At 41.8% G+C, this 20,467-nt stretch overlaps 1 protein-coding gene across 2 annotated transcripts in view; it reads left to right on the top strand.

Annotated features, from left to right (window-relative positions):
• The first annotated feature begins 4,293 nt into the window (after positions 1-4,293).
• Positions 4,294-20,467, top strand: part of chl1b (cell adhesion molecule L1-like b) — a 56,265-nt gene continuing 40,091 nt past the window's right edge. For both annotated transcript variants that reach the window (XM_068315429.1, XM_068315430.1), the window contains exon 1: positions 4,294-4,431. The gene's annotated coding sequence lies outside the window, so the exon portion shown is untranslated. The remainder of the gene's footprint in view (positions 4,432-20,467) is intronic.

A 20,467-nucleotide genomic window follows, 5' to 3' on the forward strand; every position in this document is an offset into this window, starting at 1 on the left:
CCAACCTGCTGCTGATATTAATTACGAATCGAGAGCTGTGGCGGCGCCTGGGGTGCTTCCTGTGTGAAGCTGGGACGGCCTACGAGGATGCTCGACAGGAGCCAAAGGGGAGCTGCTGATGTTTCTCACACATTTTTTTGCAGCAGACGCTGGGTCCTGTAGAACACTGCTTTGTATAATAGTCAGATTATTTTTTCTAGGAGCATGGCCAATGGAGGTCTGACAAAAAAAAAAAAAAAACCCTACGTGCAGCAGATGATAGTCGTCCTCCTCGGCCACATAGCATGTGATCAGTCAGTGATTCTCATGGGTCGACCCCCCATCGTTCCTGTAACATAACCTACATCATGCTAGAAGATTTAAAAGAAAGCAAAGCGGTATCATTCAGCACCCCCGGTGTCTGGAAGTAAAAATTACACATTGATAAATTATGTTTTTACAAAAGCAGATACCGAACCGATGTAACCCGAATGCTTTTATTGTTATCATTATTATTATCCTCTATGTAGGGACTCAGTGGTATAATAGGATTGTGGGATTGGATCCGCTACTTCTTCATTACTATAATAATAGCCAAACAATGTGGGAAACACTTACTTGTATGAGTGAGCCGAGACAGAAGCCAGATCCACATCTGTGGGTGTATTTGGTTTAGGATTAATAATGAAATATTGGAAAGTATAGCTTACTATCCCATAATATGTCACAGTGTATCTAGTTTTGTTGAAATTTTACGCAATAGTTTAACAAATCGGGAGTAATTTTTAAGAAATGACATTTTATAAATGGGAAGATGAATAAAAATTATATATATATGACCAAGATTTATGATTAAAGTTAGCCATGGCTAATCCCGCCCTAATGTTAGCTCTGCACAGAAATATTCTAATGGCCTGATTGTGTATTATTTTATAACTAAGATCCACTGATTGAACACCGTTTAACCGGATTGAGTCTTGTGTTGGGTTTATTGTGCGTTTTCCCCCTTTGTGTCGTTCACTTCCCTGCACAGGCTGCATTACACCGAAACAACCCACCAACTGTGCCAGAAGAAAAAAAAACAACTGATGGAGTGACTGATTCATATCACTAGACCCCCCCCTCCCCAGCCTTAAAGGGTTTTCTTCATTGATATGAGAAACACATGTTAACTATATGGCATTACACTAGAAAATCCAATATAATACATTGAATCCCCCCAACCGTCGTACTCCATGAAAATAAATACCAGCAGCGAGTGTGAAAGGATATAAAACATAATTCTCTCAATGAAAATGAATGTACATGTAAAGTACTTTGAATTCTGCTTTAGATAAATAAAACACTGAAGCTTTCTTAGGGGCTTTTTGGCGGGACAATCCATCTTAATTTTTGATGAAAGCCTATGGGCTGACTGGTATAGAGAAGCAAACAGCACACTGCCTGCATATTTACTTCCAGCTCATTTATTCTCATTATGCTGCCCTGCAGACGTCAATGAGGGGATTTCTACCCCACAGTGATATTCCTCGATACAGACGAATAGTGAGACAGTGATGGGGGGGGGGACACACACACACAGATCAAGACAGAAAAAAAACAACAAAAAAACACAAGACGGAAGAGGGACGATGGGGGGGTGCATTACTTCATTCATGCTCTGTCAGTGAACTTTGACACCTCTGACAACGTAGGGTCTGTTTTCAAAGCTCACTTTGACGGCACCAGCTCATTCTTTTCCCCCTCGCTCAGTCTCCATTGGAAATTTCAAATTCTGTGCCACATAATGAGACCCAGCCTGTCTAGCTGGGGAGGTGCCATGATTTCATATGTTAGTTTTACTTCCGTCTAGAAATTATGATTTATGGCAGCAACATGTCACCCAAGAACCGGACGTGTGCCATATCTGAGATTGTACTCTTTTTTTTTTGCGTAGGATCAGAGTTTTTGGCCGGAACTTCTTCAGAGTTAGCCGAGACGTGAGCCTGAGCCCTTTCTATCACATTTACCCCTTATAGATGAGCTAGTTCCTGTTTGAAAATGAGGAAGCAGATGTTCCGACCAGATCTAATTCGATTTGATCGAGGCACTCGCTACACCATGCACCTCACCAAGATATCTCGTTACACCTCTCTCTCAGTCAAGTCATTGTCGAAATCCATTCAGTGCAGTTATGATACTCTAAATCAGGTTATTTGGAGTCAAGTCAGTCTGTTCATTTCCCTTCTTTGTGTAACAAAGAGGTCTCAGTCTTTCCTTTGTGGTGCATGTTGAATGAAGGCGAGCCGAGCCGCAGACAGAGCGGGGTGATGTCCCGGTTCAGAATGCTGCGTCAAACAACCCTGTCCTGTTTTGACCTGCACATAGGAAGGATGGATCCAAAATCTTCTTAATTCTATGGCGTATTTGTGGAAATTTAACGTAATTCAGACTGTTTAGATTGAAAGTCTAGATGTACATAGATTAAAATTTCCTTCTTAGACCAATAATTGTATTAATGTAAATCAAGATGACATCCTTGGAGGTTGCACTCATGTGTGTCCAGTCTTCTGATATTAAATACAGCATTTTCTTAACCTGTTCATTCTTAACCCTTTTACTTGGTGCGGGTGACTGAAAGCAAACCGATATAAATCCACACTCCACGTCAGCGCTGACAGGCAATGAGCCTCTGAGCATAAATGGAAATGGTGATGGTGGAGACCCCCCACCAACACGTCATTTCCAGGTTTTTTGAGATCTGGTCCATTTCTGTTGGCGGCGCTGAGGTTATTTGACAAATTGATTTCTAGCTGACCTTTACTGCAGGCTCCTCCGATGAAGAGTTTTTAATGATCTTGTGCTGTCAGAGGTGCTGAAATCACAGATCCCTACAGAGGCTATTAGTCTGCCATTCACAGTCCAGCATCATGATGACAGCAGGGAAGTGTTGATACACAACGGACTGACACAACAGAACGGACACTTGTTAATGTAACGCAATCCACAGCAGAAGTCGTGTCAGGAATACTACGTTCGTATAAGTCAGGTGGTTTCTAGAGACTTCAGAAGGGTCTTGATTCAAACTTACAGTCAGATTTAAAGATGAGATGTAATATTTGTATAAATTATAGAGCCAGAGCAAAATTTTCTTTGTTTCTATAGGTGAACATGATGATTACTCCACTCAGTTATGTCTCTCTAAAACCTGACAATACCTAAGCTTTTGTGTGGCTCTTCATTCATTTATGTCAAGGCTGAATGTTAAGGAACTGAACAAAAGCCAGGAAGCTTAACATCTGGTTGAGTAAATCAAAAATGCATTATGCAAGTAAAAAAGGTTGACTCATCCTGACCAGGAGTCTGAGTTTGTGAATGGAGGTTCTGAATGGTTGTGTGAATACACTGAAAACCTGTAACCATGTGGGTTTTGACATTTTTTTCCCCCAATGCTTGAATAGATCATTTTCATTGGAACATTCAGAAAGTCTGACGGCGAAAATATTGATCAGCTGTGCCTGGGAAATGATAAGATCACACTTTCTGGTACTGTGCAGGCTATCCGAGGATCAGAGCAGTTATCATTAACTAATTATTTGGTAATAATTTGTACTAGTATTAATAGTATTATAGCACAAATTCTGTTGTGACAATCAGGTTCACTGAGAAAATTTTACTGTTCTAGAAGAACCTCATCAAATTACCCCCCGTCCCCCCACCTGCTGTACAACATCACAACAATTGATCCTGATCAGACAGCGGAATCAATACTTTTTTTTAATAAAAGTATTGATTCTATCCCCAAAATAAATTAGTAAATAAAAGCATTTAAAAAATGAATGATGGATGCAAAATACAGATGTTAGGGAATATAAGAGATCAAAAGACCTTCATCTGCATGTCCCAAAGTCAGCATTAATAAACACAAACAACTTTAATGTGTTATTTACGCTGAACTGGTGTTATTTCTCCTTTCATATCTGAACAACATCCCCTCAGTGTCGTCCCCCCCCCCCCTCTCCTCCTCCTTTTCCTCTCATTTAAACCTGCTCATTCTGAAGCTTGGGAATAATGCCGCTGTCACTGTTCATTGGGATGGGGGGGTCACGTTAACCCGGTCACAACGTGGGGAAGTTGCTCGCGGTTTTTCTGCGTTGCCATGGGATTTTGTAAAACCTATTGACCGCGATAGGGTCCCTTCTTTTCTTTGAGTCTGTCTTTGTGGAGGAGGAGGAGGAGGAGGAGGAGGAGGAGGAGGAAGAAACCGCTATTACTTTTTCTTCCAGTGTGTGTGTGTGTGTGTGTGTGGGGGGGGGTGTTGTAGCATCCGAGGGAGGAGGGAGGTGCTCCGGTTCAACCTAACTGCGAGGCAAAGCGGCGTTCCGTTAACAGTTAACCCTCCTTCCTCTGCGCTCTGCGTCTTCCGACGGTGGAGGAAAACTCAACTTTCTGAACGGCTGCCCGCAAGAGAAGGTGAGTGTTTTAGCAATGTCACCGTCTGCAATGTCGTCCGTTGGGGAGGGAGAATAATGTCACAATTTCACAATTTCCTTCCTTCCTGCTGAGGGGTTGGTAGTTGTTGCACTTGTTTGATGGATTTTGCGCGTGGATCCGTAACCTCAGCGCGCACCTGTCTGCGCGCTCCGAGCTGTACTCGGTGTCAGGTAATTAAATATTAGAATTAAAAGAAAGGGTTGTGAAGAGAGAGGAATTTGAATGCAGTCATGACTCCCTTTTTAACATTTTAGTTTTTTTTTTGCATGAGTGGAATAATAAGTAGACTTTCAGTTTTATCATAACCAGTGCTGAGGAGGATGGACCGGCGGAGGAGAGCTCTGCCAGGTTTAATCTACATGCAGAGGCGCAATTACCTGTTCTGTAGCTATAATTAGCATGACTGTCACGCTGAGTTTCCTTATCAATATGAGTGCATTCCACATTATTTACCTCTGCATTGTCCATTACGCAGTAATGATCCCAGCCAACTCGTCGCTGCCCCTCATGCTGAATACTGATCAGCAGGACTGAATCATACTCAGTTATCTAACCAGCTGAACAGCCTTATCTCCTGCTCTGATGGCAAAAAAAGTGCGTTTCATCACGCATGCGGTGAGGCATAGTTGTTTGGCTGGTGGGAGGGGGGCGGGGGCGGGGAAGGGGGGGGGGTGCACATCTGCGTGGATGACCCCGCTGATTGTTTAAGCGCAGCCGCATTTTACGCGCAGATTTTATTATAGGGAAACTACACGTGCTCCCTCTGCAGAAATATTCTCGAGGTGTGAAAAAGGTAAGTGGAGTCATGCGGTATTAGAGGAAGCCAAGAAAGGTTATGTTAATCCGTGGAATCTGACACCGGTGACAAAAGCAACGAAAGCGCATATTAAATCAACACAAACTGTTGACAGCGTCATAAATTCTTTTACCGCTTTTTATTTTTTTTTTCTGTCGCAGGAGTCAAAGCATGCGTGACGCAAGATCAGAATGACTGATGAGGTTCCAATGAGTGCGATTAATATCACATTACACTGACATTTAAATATGGAGACTGGTGCTCTGTTTGTTACTTTTAGTAATTGATGGGGGGGGGGGGTGTGTGGAAGAGTTGTGCGCGCTTGGCGTGTTGCCGAACGCAAATGCCATATCTCACATGGTTAACAGAGTGATTCCCTCAATATGAATATTCACGAGTATGCAGATGTTTTACAGGGTGTGTGGAAGCGCTGCAAGTTCTAATGTTCTCAGCGTTCTGTTTCATTACAGATCAGGCCTTTGAGGGGAATCCCTAGGAATTGAAATGTTTCACATAACCTACCCTCAGCTTGATATTTGTATTCCTTTTGATGCTTTCCCGTTTTATTTCCCAACACATTCAGCTTGGCCTATTTCTTTTCTTTTTTTTTTAATCTGCAATGTAATTTGTTAAATTTAATATTCCTGCAATCACACTGATTCACCCCCCCCCCCACCACCACTCTTAAATGGTGCCAGTACCAACTCCACGGCTGTGATGTTAAACATGTAGACCTTCTGAAGGTCAGGCTGCTATTAGGGAATGTAATCATCTCGAGTTGCTCTTGAAGAATTGCAGCTCCTATTTATATTGCCTTGAGTTTATCCCATCAGGCCCCAGCTATAAGCACGTCGCTTCTCTGATGCTCATGTCCAGAATTATCCTACATCAGGTGAGTTGCCTGAATTTAATTTCTAGGCCAGAAACAAGAGCCTCTAATGGCACTTGTCATCACATGTGGTCCCCAGCCTCTCTGTATTCAGGGCAGTGGTGCTTTGTGTCCAGAAGTAGGTCGAATGCTTCTCACCAAACAATCTGAACGAGAGCCAGTAATGGGACAAGTAAAGTGTCCACCATGTCCCAGCTGGTCCATGTCAGCCGGCCCCCCTCTCACCACTTAATATGCAACTCCGACCCGGTGCATTTCATGGATCTTTATCATCCTGTTGATCATTTAGACCGCAAAAAATGCAGGAAACTGAATGTGCTTTGTTGTTGTTGAAAGTCTCTTTAAGTCTCTTATAACTCAGTGGTCGTCTCACATGTTGAGAAACATTCAGGTTCGGTTTGTCAAACTCTTAAAGCATCTCATGCTTTCATAGGTCTTAATAATATAAATTGGATTGTACAAGTATGGCATACCACATCCCTTATGTTCAGATATTCCTTTTAACGGGGTGCACATGCACCAACCCTCAGAGAAAGCAACAGAGACCAAGAATGTGTGATAGATGTTGCAGGACAGAAAACAGAATGACAGTTTGAATTCAAAGGCTGCAGCCGTCAGAGATGTGTGATGTCAGCAGAGAAGGGTGTTCAATCGGAAAGGGTTAAGATAGAAAATAGGCCCGACAAACGGAGAGAAAAAGAGATGGTCTTGGTTATTTATTTTGACTAATGGGGACAGTGCCAGCACTAACTGATGCATTCACCGTACTCAACATTGTACGCCCTTCTGTGATCTACAACAAGAGCGCACGATGTTGAATATCAATGAGGACTTACGCCTCACGCTATCTGGCTCATTGCTGCACCCCGACTGAAACTTAGTCGCACAGATGAGCGATAAAAGCATCTTCGCTTACACCTTGCTGTGGTTTTTCTCCCAGCCCCCTCCCTCTACAAACTGTAAATACATTCAGCGGGGAGGAAGTGAAGTGAAGATGTGATGAGAAAAGACAGGGATGGGATTCTACCTTTACCTCTGTTTCCAGCTGTGTGTTTCCACTTGCATCAGACGTGTTCGGACTCAGAGTGTTTGTGTGCACTCTATTATCTAGTAGGAGTGAGGTTGTGGTGTGAGAGTGAGGCTGTAGAAGCATCCGTTTGTTTGTGGCCAGAGGGTTTCCACCTGGCCTTTAACAAAAGCAGAATGAAAGACTTGTGGAAGTGTGGCCGTGGCTGCTCCCTGCCCAAGTGATGCGTCGGTGCATGTTGAGCTATAGAAGAGTAGAAATCAAAGTCTCCTCTTTGACTGAAGTGGTTCCGATTCATTCATGGTTGAGTATTTGTGCATTTATGCAGTTGTTAAATGCTTTGTATCCCTTATCAATATCAGCAATTACATTTACAGGCTATAGTTTGGTGCGTCGCATGGAAATTCGACCATCATGATAAGAAAAAGCAGCCGACCAATAATGAGCGTGAACAAATCAAGTCAAAGTCAAAGTCAGCTTTATTGTCAAGTGGACCATATATGCACAACATACAGCACAGATGAAATTGCAGTCCTCTCTGACCCACGGTAAACAGGCAGTACAAAAGGCAGTACAACACAGACAGCACAACAGGCAGTACAACATAGTACCACACAGTCAGAACAACACATTCAGGATAACACAATCAGAACAACACAGTCAGAACAACACAGTCAGAACAACACAGGCAGGATAACACAGTCAGAACAACACAATCAGAACAACACAGGCAGGACCACACAGGCAGTACAACAGGCAGTACAACACAAAGTATGAGATGAAACATGAGGGATGGTAAACATCTCTAAACAATGCTACATGAGTGCTACATGAATAAAATCTTTAAATTGTTTTTGATTTGAAATCCTGAAAAGAAGGTCATCTCTAGGAAGACTCTGCCCATTCAGGTACGCCTTGATGGGTGCAGAGTGTAGTTCTAACCTGTGATAATGGTAAACGCTTTGCCACATTTGAACATCTTTCCTCAGAAAGCCTGGCAGACGTGGCTGGAAGGTGTGAAGCCCGGCGAGCAGACAGGGCCGTAATTGAGGTTCAGCTTGGGCTGCAGCACTACAAGCAATTACGGTGACGACTCGTGCTCCGGGCGCCGCAGGCAGAGTCGATAGCGCTGTGGCGTCGTCATACCTTAGCCCTTCCTCTTTCATGTCTGTCGCCGTTGACGAGCCGGAAAAGGCGCACTCCAGCCCAAGCGAAGCTCTGGAAATGTGTTTGGTTATATGAAATATTCATTTCCTCTCCTGCCGTCTGGCAGTATGCATATTTAGTCACCAAGATTTCATTTCATGATACCTGTGACTGGTTCAGAGGAGACTGGAAATGATTCCCTTCCTTGCAGCTTCAGCCAGGGGGTGAGGGGGGTGGATGAAGAGGAGGGGGTGGTGCGCTTGAGGATAAGAGGTGTTGATCATCAGAATCAAGGTCCATTTCTTATTTAACAGGCCACTGCATCACTAGGGCCACCAGGTGAACATGATCAATGGCTCCTCGCTCTGCACGGACAATTAATCAGTGAAGTTAATACTGAAGGACAAACCGGTGGTGGGGTCAGTGTTATCTCATATCTTCAGTGCTTCTCTTCCCAGAAGGATGGGAATGAGAGAGGCCAGTGGCCTTCTGTGATGTTCAACACACACACACACACACACACACACACACACACACACACACACACACACACACACACACATCCCTTTGCCTGAAGAGATACCGAGTTATTTTCCATTCCCTGCGGAGCTGAGATTCTTTTCTCCCTGCAGGAACATTTTTATTAAGATACATAAGTTACAGGTCAGGCAAACCTTTATCTTTAAAAATGAAAAACAAATCCAAGCAACATCATTCATTTACACATATTTATGTTTTGTATAATTATTCTTCTATCCATTCCCTTTGTGTAGATGTTTTTTTTTAAAATGAGAATCCATTAAAATCTGAGCAAATACGGTGATATGTTCAGTTTTTCTGTCTTGTGAGGCGCCCACGCAGTAATTTTTATGTCTAATTAATCAATTTGCATTATAGTCAAACCAACAGAGAGACCCGGTAACTGGATGCTTTATGAGAAGACATCCAATCCCTCTGTGCGTTACTGTCAGCTTCAGACTTATTTTCCAGCCGTATCGTCCTGATTCTCACTCAGATTTATCGCCGGGTACGATCCTGTAAGTTCGGGTGTTTGTGTGGAAAAACTCCAGTGAAAAGGGCAACGTAACCATATGGTCCTCCGAGGAACAACAAACAAGACAGCTACGCCTCAAAGAGTAAGAAGTTATTGCTCTTAAGTCACCGGTATAAAAGGATGATTTCCATTTCAATTGCAGGGCTCAATTTAAGATAAGTCATGCATACAGAGGTACAACGAAGAAAGAACATAGGAATAAAAGTGACAAATGCAGAGAATGGAACAGAAGAGTGCAATATCACAGGCTTTGTGTCCCATGAAGGGTATTGTGTGTGTAGTTGTGTGGATAAGGTTGCAAGAGGACCCCAGGGACATGAAAGTGAAGGGCATCGAAAATAAGGGAGGAGACGAGTGACAGGCAGGGGACATAGAGGACGTACCGGGACACGCTTGAAATGCATGTCGTACTATAATTCTGATGCTGATTAACTGCTAATTTGATGGAATTGTCCATCTTGATTTTCTCATTCCACAAATTGCACACGTTGTCTCAATAGCAGTCTAAGATCCCCCTAAATGAAGTAACAGGATGTCCAATTTGATAACTGGAGTGGCGAAATATTTATTGTTCCTGTCTGACACATAACTTATCTCATATACTGATAAATCCATTGGACTTTCTTTAATTACTTCTTTAAGTACTTTGTTTTATCTCTAGAAAAATGGCTTTGTATCAGAGTTCACCAAGAACAATTCTAAAGTATTGATTTTCTACTGGTATAAACCCGACCGAGTTCACTTAATATTTAGTGCTGGTTAGTATTAAAGGGAACACTATTGGTTACCTCCACCAAGGAGGGCATTTGATTGGTTTGGTTTATTTATTTGATCGTGATGATTATGGAAAAAAAATAATGATTTGATTGGCAAGAAATTTTCTCCAAAGACGGACCTTAAAATATCCTGGAAGTGATTGATATGTGGTCTGTTAAGGATTATTTAACAGTATGACCAAATATGATATCATATATTAGGTCATATAGTGATGTACTGAACTGTAAAGGGGACAAGTTACAAGTTAGCTTGTACTGATAGGGACTTGAATACTTCCATGAAAGTTGTTGAGACACTTGACACACTGCACATGTGAAAGTCTTTGTGGACTGATGGCACCAGTTCCCAATCCTGTTGGGACCAGTATGGTGGACTGACAGGCCCACATTCCCATCCGCTGAGCTAAGCTGCTGAGAAATTCTGATGTGTCAAAAGACCAACGGCACAAGTGAAACTCGCTAAGCCTTGTGTAATTATCATGAAGCTCAAATATAAAGATAGACAGATGGACAGATGGATGGACAGACAGAGGCAGACAGACAGACCTGTATGCAGTAATATGGTCTAACAGTCTGTCTGGGGGAAGTTTAGTAATATGTGTCGGAGTGGTACTCTATGTCCTGAGGCTTCCTTTGGGACCTCATTATGCAGTGCTGGGCTCTGTTGGGTTCTGTAAGTGGACTTCTGGGAGCCCTAAGCCAGCGCAGCTCCATGTATGTTGATTTGGTGCGAACATGCACGCCCCGCTGTCTGCTTTGCATAGCAAGACTATATTTACTGGCCCAGTGAGGCCTGGACTAAAACAAGGCACTATCATCCAAATTGAATATTAGAGAGCAGATCAAGCATGATTGCAATCATGAAATAAAGAGGATGTGCTTCTGAGCGAGCAGTATAGTAAAAATAAAGTAGAGCATTTTGTTCCAAAATGTCACTTAGCTTTGATCGTAGCTGGAGAGTGTGCCTCCGACAAATGACCTCGTCCTTATGGGGATAGACTCTTCAGCGTGGCCCTGCAGCGTGCTCTGTTATTGGCCATTAGATACACCATTGGTGTATTTCGCCGCAAGTGTGCAGAGGCTCTTTTGATGTGTAGGAACTTAAATATTTTCCCCCTCAACCAGACATTTCTGAGGTTTTTAATGTAGCTAGAGTTTGTGAAAGTCTTTATACTCCCTTTTTGTTTATTTGACATAGTGCCAGAACTCAGCATGTCTATTTCTCAATGTATTCACTCCCAGACAGACCAAATGTCGAGTCAAACAATCTTGCCAAACTGGTAAGAATCCAAATTAATTCATCAGCTTGGGGGAGCTCCACTCTCCAGTTTTACAAGTGTGACCCACACACCACCAGCCCTGAACTACGGACCTCTTTGACCTCATTATTCCTTTTTTTTTGGGCAGAAAGCGAGACAACTTGCAGAGCACGTTTTTACAGCCTCGTATCGGATTGCAAACAATCTCACATTGTTACACTTTCTGCGGTTTATGGCAAAGTTGTAATGAGCACCGAGGGACGGTTTTTTTGCTTGCAAAACGAGAGTCGCAAAGTATGATTCCAGTTAGACCGAACGATTATGACGTTGAGGTTTGGAAATAGCTTGGTGGTAAATTACTAAGCAAGTCACAAATTGACTCAGTCTCACCCACACGAGGGCAGTGGTCGGGGTAAATGGGGTTTAATTGCATTAGCTAATCAGTGTAATGCAGGCTTTCCGGAAAAACAACTACTAGAGTAATTCTGAGTGGAGTGCTTACTGTGAAATGCCAGCCGGTTTAGCTGTCACTATAATTTGGATTATTCCCCTTTCAGAAAACATCATGTTAGCAGTGTAACCTAGATGACAGTGTAGTGTAGACCTTCTGTTGGTTTTCCAGTATCAATATCGTTTACGGTTGTAAAGTGTTTGTCGAAGATCTCCAAGGGTTGTCTAACTTTAGCATCTGTGCTTTCATTTATAGAGTCACATTTATTCAGACAAGACATAAAATACAGAATATCTGTTATAAAGACAGTAAAACAAACTTTACACAATCCCCAAGGTAAGAACTCCCTCAAGGGAGTTTAGTATGAAGATAATGATGGTATTGTTCCACCTCAGACAATGTGTGATTAACAACTTAATGCTAATTTCCTGTGTCTGAATATTGCACATATAAAAAGAGAGAAGATGTTTGTTTCAGATTAATATGATGTTATAAATACAAATAGTATTTAAATAAGAATAGAGCCCTGCATCTCAGTAATAACTTAAGGAATTTAGACAGTTCTCATTTGTAGAACTGTGACTCTTCTTTTTTTTTTGCTTTTATGCTTTTCAGCAAACTATTTTCAAAACTACTTAATTTTAAAGCCTTTTTCAAACAATACAGCTAAAGAGCAGGTATTATATAAAACAACAAATAGTGACTTTTCTTTAGCATATAATATAAAATAGCTTCTGCAAGCGTTTGTTGGCTTTTCTTGGATTCTCAGGTAAATGTGGTTTGAGTTCATCACAATTTCCCTCAGTTCAGGATCCAGTCAGGTCAAACAAAATTCCCATCAGTCTGAGCAGGAGTTTTCAAGCCTTATAAGGAGTCTTTATCAAAATTCTGTACGAACAAACCCTTCACCATTTCAGTGTGAGAGCTTTGCCAATTTGAAATGACTTAAAGGCTTTGAGAAACAAAAACAGATCAATAGAGGTGATCCCGGAGAAATCCTTCTTTGATATCCTGAGCTTCAGCCTGGAAATGCTCCCATCAGTTCCCATTCTGACTTCTTTGTGACTTACTGCTGACCCTTTCCCGTTTCCTGTGGCGTGTCACCAGCAAAAAAAAAAAAAAGAGGCCGTCTGTCATGTTCCTGGCAAGGACGTCTCCAACTCCTTGAGATACTGCAGTTTGTTGTTTTAAACGTTTACATTTGCATTTAAATTGACTTCGCGCTGCCGTGATTTATTTTCTTGAGTGAGTGAGAGTTTTGGCGGGGGGCTTTGCCACTAATTCTCTTACATCCTTACCGAGCGCGATAACATAAGCGGGATTATTATTTGGTGAGTCTAACTTTGAGTCATAGTTTTCTAAAGCCGCACAGCCACCGCAGACCACTTGTGTCTCTCAAAACTGCAGCTTAAACTCTTGTCAGTTCTGCTTAATGACTTTTTCTCATGAATTAATTGTAGTGAGAGGGAAAAAAAAAAGTGTTTTCTTATTTCAGAGAAAATTGAACTCAAAGAGTGCAAAATGGAATACCTTTTTTTTGCATTTTAAACAAGTTACTTCTAGTTTTAGCACCCAAGGTTCAGCTGACTAAATAGTTCCATCTTGGTGTTCTCTTGAAAAACTGAAAAACTCTTTGACACTGCAGATTAACATGCTTTTACACTGATTTACATCAACCCAGAGCTCTGGGGTCACCAAAGGGACAAAAGGACACCTGTTTAGTTGAATGCTTCCTCTTGGAAAATGCATTTATTGAAGTTATTTAAAGAGATGCTGGTGTCACGTCTGTGATTTATCAACCTTGCAATGACAGAGTAACAAGGAAGTGCCAGCTCAGCGGGGGGTCATGATAATGTGAGGGGCCTTGGTCCTCATGGGATGACAGGTTGACGCAGGGCGTTGCCAGATATTTCTTGGGGAGGCACGTATAATTGACACTATTAGCCTTGAGGTCTGTCAGTTTTCTGACAGCTGATGAATTCGCGTGTGCCCTCCCTCCACCATAGATAACAATTTTGTACCTCCTGTTTCTAAATCATTTTACACCTCGGTAATCCCTTCCTTACCGGTGCTTGGACCAGCTGAGGCCACAGTTTACACCACATGTCATGGATTTGCGGTTAATCTTTTCAAAGTGTGAAGCGGGTGAAGCACCGGCCAACATATGCCCCTGACGAAGGTCTGTACATGAGTCTTAGCCTCCTGGGGTGCATATCCTTGTCTTCTCATTGAACCTGTGCTGTATGGGGGCCCCCAGACTCAGCTATATGGTGTAACTCACCTGCTGCGGAAACATTAGGATTCGTATCTCAGAACTGGGAGCCATCCCCCGGTTCCCCATTTGCAGGGGAGCTGAAGTTACAGATGACTTTGCTCCTTCCTCCTGTGGTTCGCCTGGTTGAAATGGAGTGGAAAAGTTTGAAGGTTACAAGCAGGTCTTCCTCTACTTGACTGTGTCAGATGTCTTTACTGAAAAGCTGGGGGCCTCTTTAATACTTGAGCCCCTTCTTTTTTTATGCGCCACCTGCAGAGAGATGGGATTTTAGCTGGGGTCGAAAGTGTGCCAGAATCGCTGCTATTAACCCTAAGCATTGTGCCTTTTTATGAAGAGCAGTCCACCGGCAGACAGTTCTTTTTTTTCTTTTAAGAACAGACTGCATTCTCTTCGCTGAACAGGGACGAGCTCTGCTGGCTCTCAAAGAAACGTCATGCACATTTTGCAACAGTGATCACCTTTTCATCCGTGCTCTGACCTCAATTTTCAACAGTTTAGAGGAAAAGAAGCTACTCCTACTTTGGGTTGGTCTGCATATTGAAGTAAACAACAGCCTTCATCTCATTCGTTACAGGAGTACAAACTAAAGACCTATTCAAACAGAGTGGGAAACAATAAGTTGTCTGCAGTGTGTGTGTGGGAGTGTGTCTTAACTTCACAAAGACAGACTGAGGCTTCTTTCGTAAGCTGACAGAGGAACGTTAGGATCACAATGACAAGAGGAGGAATCTCTGGCAATCACAGCAGCACTATTTTGATCTGCTACATCGGGAAGATGTAAAGCACTACAGGGAACGCCGTCTGCGCTGCTTGTGTGGAACCACTTTATACTCTTTATGTTTGAGCGCTTCAAAATCTGTACAATTCTGATGTTTCATCGGAATATGCTGCAGTTGTCTCTCAAAAAAGTCATGTAAAATTTATACAATTTATACAATACGTAGCTCAGGTCTGTTTGAGGTATTAAACGTCTTTCTCGATAAGTCTAATTCATACACATTGACGGCTGATGTTTTTGGTCTGATTTGAATTATCCATGTGTTTTCTAACATAACTGAAAGAGTCAGTCAAAGGAAAAGCATAAAATGCTTCCTAAGATCTTAGCCCTGCTGCATCATTAGATGACTGCACATTGACTACGCTGGAAAGACAGAAGAATAAAGACCCTGCAGTGTGAGTAATAGATATTTATGTACCGTCTATGAGGTGATTCATATCGTAAATGGCTAGAGATTGAATGTATTGTCAGTGAAGTCACGTCTGTCTCTCCCTTTTTCTTTGAATTGCTGGGGGGCTGCAGAACTGACTAAGCCAATCATGAGAGCTCACACTTAAAAAGACCCCACGCTGGTTACAACAGCAAACAGATGTGGATTTGTATTGCTCAATAAGTGGTGAAAATGCTATCAAAATGTTCTTTCTTGACACACAGCCTCAGATTTATAAGTTCCTGCTGCTGTGTTAAAGCAGGAAGCGCAGTCGTTAAACCGATGGCACGGCTTTGCTTCTCTGTCTGCGCCGGTAAACAACTTGGAATTAGAGAGCTGGGATTGGTCACTGGTGTATGCAGATTTCTTATTGTGTTTTCATGTGGTGTCGGAAAAAATCAGAAGAATTAACTCCCAACTGGGAAGATTGAGATGAACGCTGCGTCCAGTTGAGACAACTCAACTGGCACACTGGTTTGAATTGGTTTAATGCTTCTGACATAAGCAGAAGTATGGGAAGTATGTATTTTACTATTCACGTGTGGTATAATCTTTACGTTGTTACGTCAGCTTGAGTTAGAAAATTAGAAAATAATATAAAGGTCCTGTAGTGGAGGTTATATGTTTGATTCCTTTTGCAGATTTTTCTCTTCCTTGCTGTCGCCCATGTTTCTTATAGGTTTTTCATGCAATTAAAAGGCAGATGAATATAAATGAAATCGTCAGTCTTTTTTATTAATGATTTTTAAAAGTTGTTGTTTTTTTGGGGGTGAATGTTCCAGAGCAGCAAGTCTGGGATGAAATTCTTTTCTGAAATAAAGCTTGAAAATTCTGTTGGTGCACCCTGAGCAATAAAATTCAGCGTAGCTTCTTTGTATCATTCATATTGGTCCCACACTCACACAAAAGCACATCGAATCGAAAAGATTTCCCCAACTTGGATTTGGGTCAGAGTGGAAAGCATCTTTTGAATCCTGCAGATTCATTTGTAGATGCTTGGCTCTTTGGACAGATTGCTTACTTTTATAACAGAAGATGTAGGGCTGGAGGCTCAAACAGCACTGTAAAACATTCTCATGAAAGATAGGGAGAAGCAGAAAAAAAAACAAAAAAACAAGTCCGATCACACTGTATGTGCTCCAGTGCATGAAATACATGTTGTTCCGGCCCGCTTGGATCCTGCCTTGTAAATGCTACTATGTGCAAGACATGTTGGGGGTTGAATCCTTTCCCCGCCTGGTGCACAGAATGCAGAGCACAGCAAGTCCACAGCCATCATCATTAGAGATCTACTGCTGTGGACACTAATGGCTGTCCCCATTCTGCTGCCTCAACACATTCAGAGGGCTCATCTGAGACTTGAGGGTGTGAACACGTGAATTAATTCAAAAGAGATGAATTCACTGTCCCTTTTCCTTTTTTCTTGAGAAGGATGGAGGCCATAGAAAGCTAGCAGTGAAGAGGCATCACAAGTGCAATGATGTCGTCCTCTTTTAACCTCCTCGAATCAACAAAGGGGGGCTAATTGGGAAGTTTTTTCTCGTTAATCTTCATTTGAAGGCTGGAGTAGATGCTGCTGTTTATTTGTTTCAGTTTCGAGAGTATAGGGAGCGGGGAGGGGAGGCAAACAGTGGTGCCAACTGGGGGATGGGACTGATAATATTGATGTGGTATGGATGTGCTATTCCTGGATGCTAAATTGCATTTTAAGATATTAAATAACCATCTTCAAAAGCAGATAAAATTCAGCATTATAAGGTCTCGGCGTGCACACGTGGTTGCATATTTCAGTAAAATGAAGATTTATGTCCCTTATCTCTCAAGAAAGTGTTGAATACAATATTTAAAAATCAATACGAGGTCACGAAAAGGCACATTCATCAAGTTTGTTTATTTCTTCAGTCGTGGTGTAAAGCAGTACATGACATTTTCCTTCCAATTACATGCAAAGGCGGACCTAGTCTAACCTCCCCCCAGTCTATAGTTTTTGTGGCAGCGGTATGGATTTTCAGCCACCAAAATGAGCTCTTTACAGAAGAGCCTGCAGTCATTGTGTCCAGCTCTTTCCCTGGATTTTGGCACAATCATTCCCTCCTTCAAATGTACACTTCTGAAATCAATAAGCTTTCACAGTAATTTAACTCTGTGCCCCTGAGACCTTGCAGTAAATTCGCCAAATATCATATGTAGGATTAAATCAATGCCGTTCCCCGTTACTCCAGCCACCGTAACAGGCTGATTAATTGACGTCATGGCATGTAATTTATGTTTTTTTCATGGTCTTATGTCTTTATTTTATCCTATTTCAGCTACAATAAATGTAGTAGATGCACAAAGTCTTTTAGATTTCTCAGGAATATCTAATGGATAACTGAATCCAGTGTCATTCTTCTTTTCCAAATAGGGCATCATTGAAGATGTTTAGACCAGTGGCTGTTTAGTATCCTCCCTGAACAACACTCTCATTCCAGGAAATCAAACCCTCACATTGAGTAAAGGCTGCAAACAAATAGATTATCCCAGCTCCAAATATTTATGTATTCACATTGCCTTTAATTCCCGACAAATAAAGGTAATTTCATTACTCTTTTGAAAGGCTAATCCAGAAATGCACAATCATACTGACAGGAGGCTACATGGCTCGCTCAAGGGTGAACATAAGATGATATTCATCGTCATACATGTATGGATATCAGTCCTCTGTGATGGCAGACCTCTTATTAACAATTTTTAATTTTTCCACATTTATCCCAAAATATCTCCAGAATTACGTATTGACATGTTTACTAAAGTGGTATAATGTAGTTCACTTGCATTTTGATTTATTTTCAACATCCTCAGTCAGAGTTCCTGGTACAGCAGGAGTAAGGAATATGGAGGATGCAGTCATCAAAATGCAACTGTTAAAATCTTCTAAGTTGAAAGTGAAGACGCCTGAAAGTGAACCGCCTCTTCCAGACTGACCACACATTCAGCTGTGACCGCAGCATGAGATTAGATCACGGATCAATCAAAGCTTCTGCTAATGGTGCCAACAGCAGGAAGGACTTTGGCCCAATTCTATCACAGGCTTCCTAAAGAAATAACAAGGTCCATCCAATAAGCACTTTTACCTAGATGGAATCTAACAGCATCGTTTCAGGTAAAGTGAAAATTGTGACTATTAAGGGTCTGTTCAAGACTTTTGGCCTCAGAAAAGTTAATTTATGAGGCACAGACTGGGTCTGTTAACAATATTTCAGTAAGGAAACCTGTTTTCACCTGCAGAATGTGTGTTTGTCATCATCTAGTCTTCTAGAAACTCTTAGATGAGATTAAAAGACAGAATTTGATAAGTCTTCATTATAAGTGATATTTTTTTCTATAGTAAATATATAAAAGGTAGGAATTGTTTCAAATTAAACAAAAAACAAAATGTTTTCCAAGAAAATCAACTGTGGAAAGCTTTCTCTATGCTGCCCCAACCTCATGTCCAAAACAGAGCAATTCCTAAACCTCCCTTTAATAGAGTCTTTCAGGGAGGCACAGGAAGAGGAACAAATGCCTCTATTCATTCCCGTCCAAAATGCAAATGCCTCCGGCTCTTAACACGTTTATAAGGGTTCCCATGTCACGACATAGCATAGTCTTGCCTAATGGCCGTTGTGGCTGGGGATTGCATGAAAGAGCCAGACACATTAGAGAACATGGCAAATATGACAACAAGACGGCTTGTTTCCCGGGGAACAGGCCCTCTCATCCCCCCACTATTTTCCTCTGGAAGATTCACATAAGCTGTTATGTCACACTGAACATTGCTGGTTTTTCTTCACAATGACTGCAGCCACTGATCACAAGCCTTGGCATTTAAAACATCTATAAAAAGTTACTGACATTGCACGGTTTTGTGTTTGTAACAGCCCACACGCCAGTGGAGTCGTTGTCTTTTGCGGACAAGAAAGTGACTGATGGCACAGGTGCTGATGCACTGAGCTGATGCACATTACAGGGGCGATTATTGAATTCCGGTAACTATGTGTGCTCTAATGTAAGTGAGGGTCACATTGGAGACACGTTCTGCAAGCAAATGATTGAAGGGAAGGTAGGTTTTTAAAGATTCTACCGGCAAGTAATTATTCCTTATCTGCATGGATGCTGAGCAGAGCCAGACCAGAGACTCCAAGCCCCTTTTGGGCTGACATTACGTCAACTGGTCAATATGTATTTCTTACGTGACATTCTGGTCAACACGTTTGATGTTACACTGACCACTTTGAACGATTAGTTTAATAGGAAACATTCTCTTAATCCATTTTCAATATGTCATTGACTGTTCCAAAGTGGCTGTTTCCCAGATTGACATTATTGAGCTGTTCTTAAGACGAGATGTAATCTCTCGACTAGACTCTCAACAGTTCTATAGATGATTTAGCATAAATGGACAGAGAAAAAACAGAGAGACAAGCTTCCAATATTGAAACTTTTTTTTACGGCACCAAATTACCCAATGGGATGAGTCTTACCCTGTCTTTTCCAGAGCAATGGCAAAAGTACAATTAATGTTGCATAAATTTTAATTGCCACCTGTGTCAGGTTCCACAATAATCCAATCAATAAACCATTGTAATCCAATGTTCCTGTTAAAAGTGATGGAGAGTTTTCTACATACACGTAAATGCAGGACAGGAAGGAAGTAAACAATCCTTGGTGACTAATAGTAGCGCAAGAGAGTTTCCCACTATGTCTAAATAACCCAACCATTATAACTGTTCAAATATTTATCTATGCTATCATTAACAAATGGAATGCTATTGTGCCACAATAACAATGAATTACAATTACTGAGGCAATGCTTTTTGAAATCCTTTTTGATAACCCACGTTTGTTGTCATTGTCCTGCAGCGCTTTTCGCACACAATACCGAGTGTGTACAACATAGTTCACATCACATCACTGAGGTTGATTTTACTCTGAGGCTTGAAAAGAAAAAAAAAAAGGCATGGTTGCTGATACCTCTTAGCCTGAAGGAGCTAATCACTTTGTATTGTCTGTATTTGTGTAGCCTGTTGTGAAGCTCCCAGTGCTGTACGTGTAAGAATGAGTACACCTGATTGCCCTGCAACCACATGGAGCTAGCAATGTCAGCCGCACACAT

The sequence above is a fragment of the Antennarius striatus genome, chromosome 5 (genome assembly GCF_040054535.1).
Source record: "Antennarius striatus isolate MH-2024 chromosome 5, ASM4005453v1, whole genome shotgun sequence".
In the NCBI taxonomy this organism is placed as follows: domain Eukaryota; kingdom Metazoa; phylum Chordata; class Actinopteri; order Lophiiformes; family Antennariidae; genus Antennarius; species Antennarius striatus.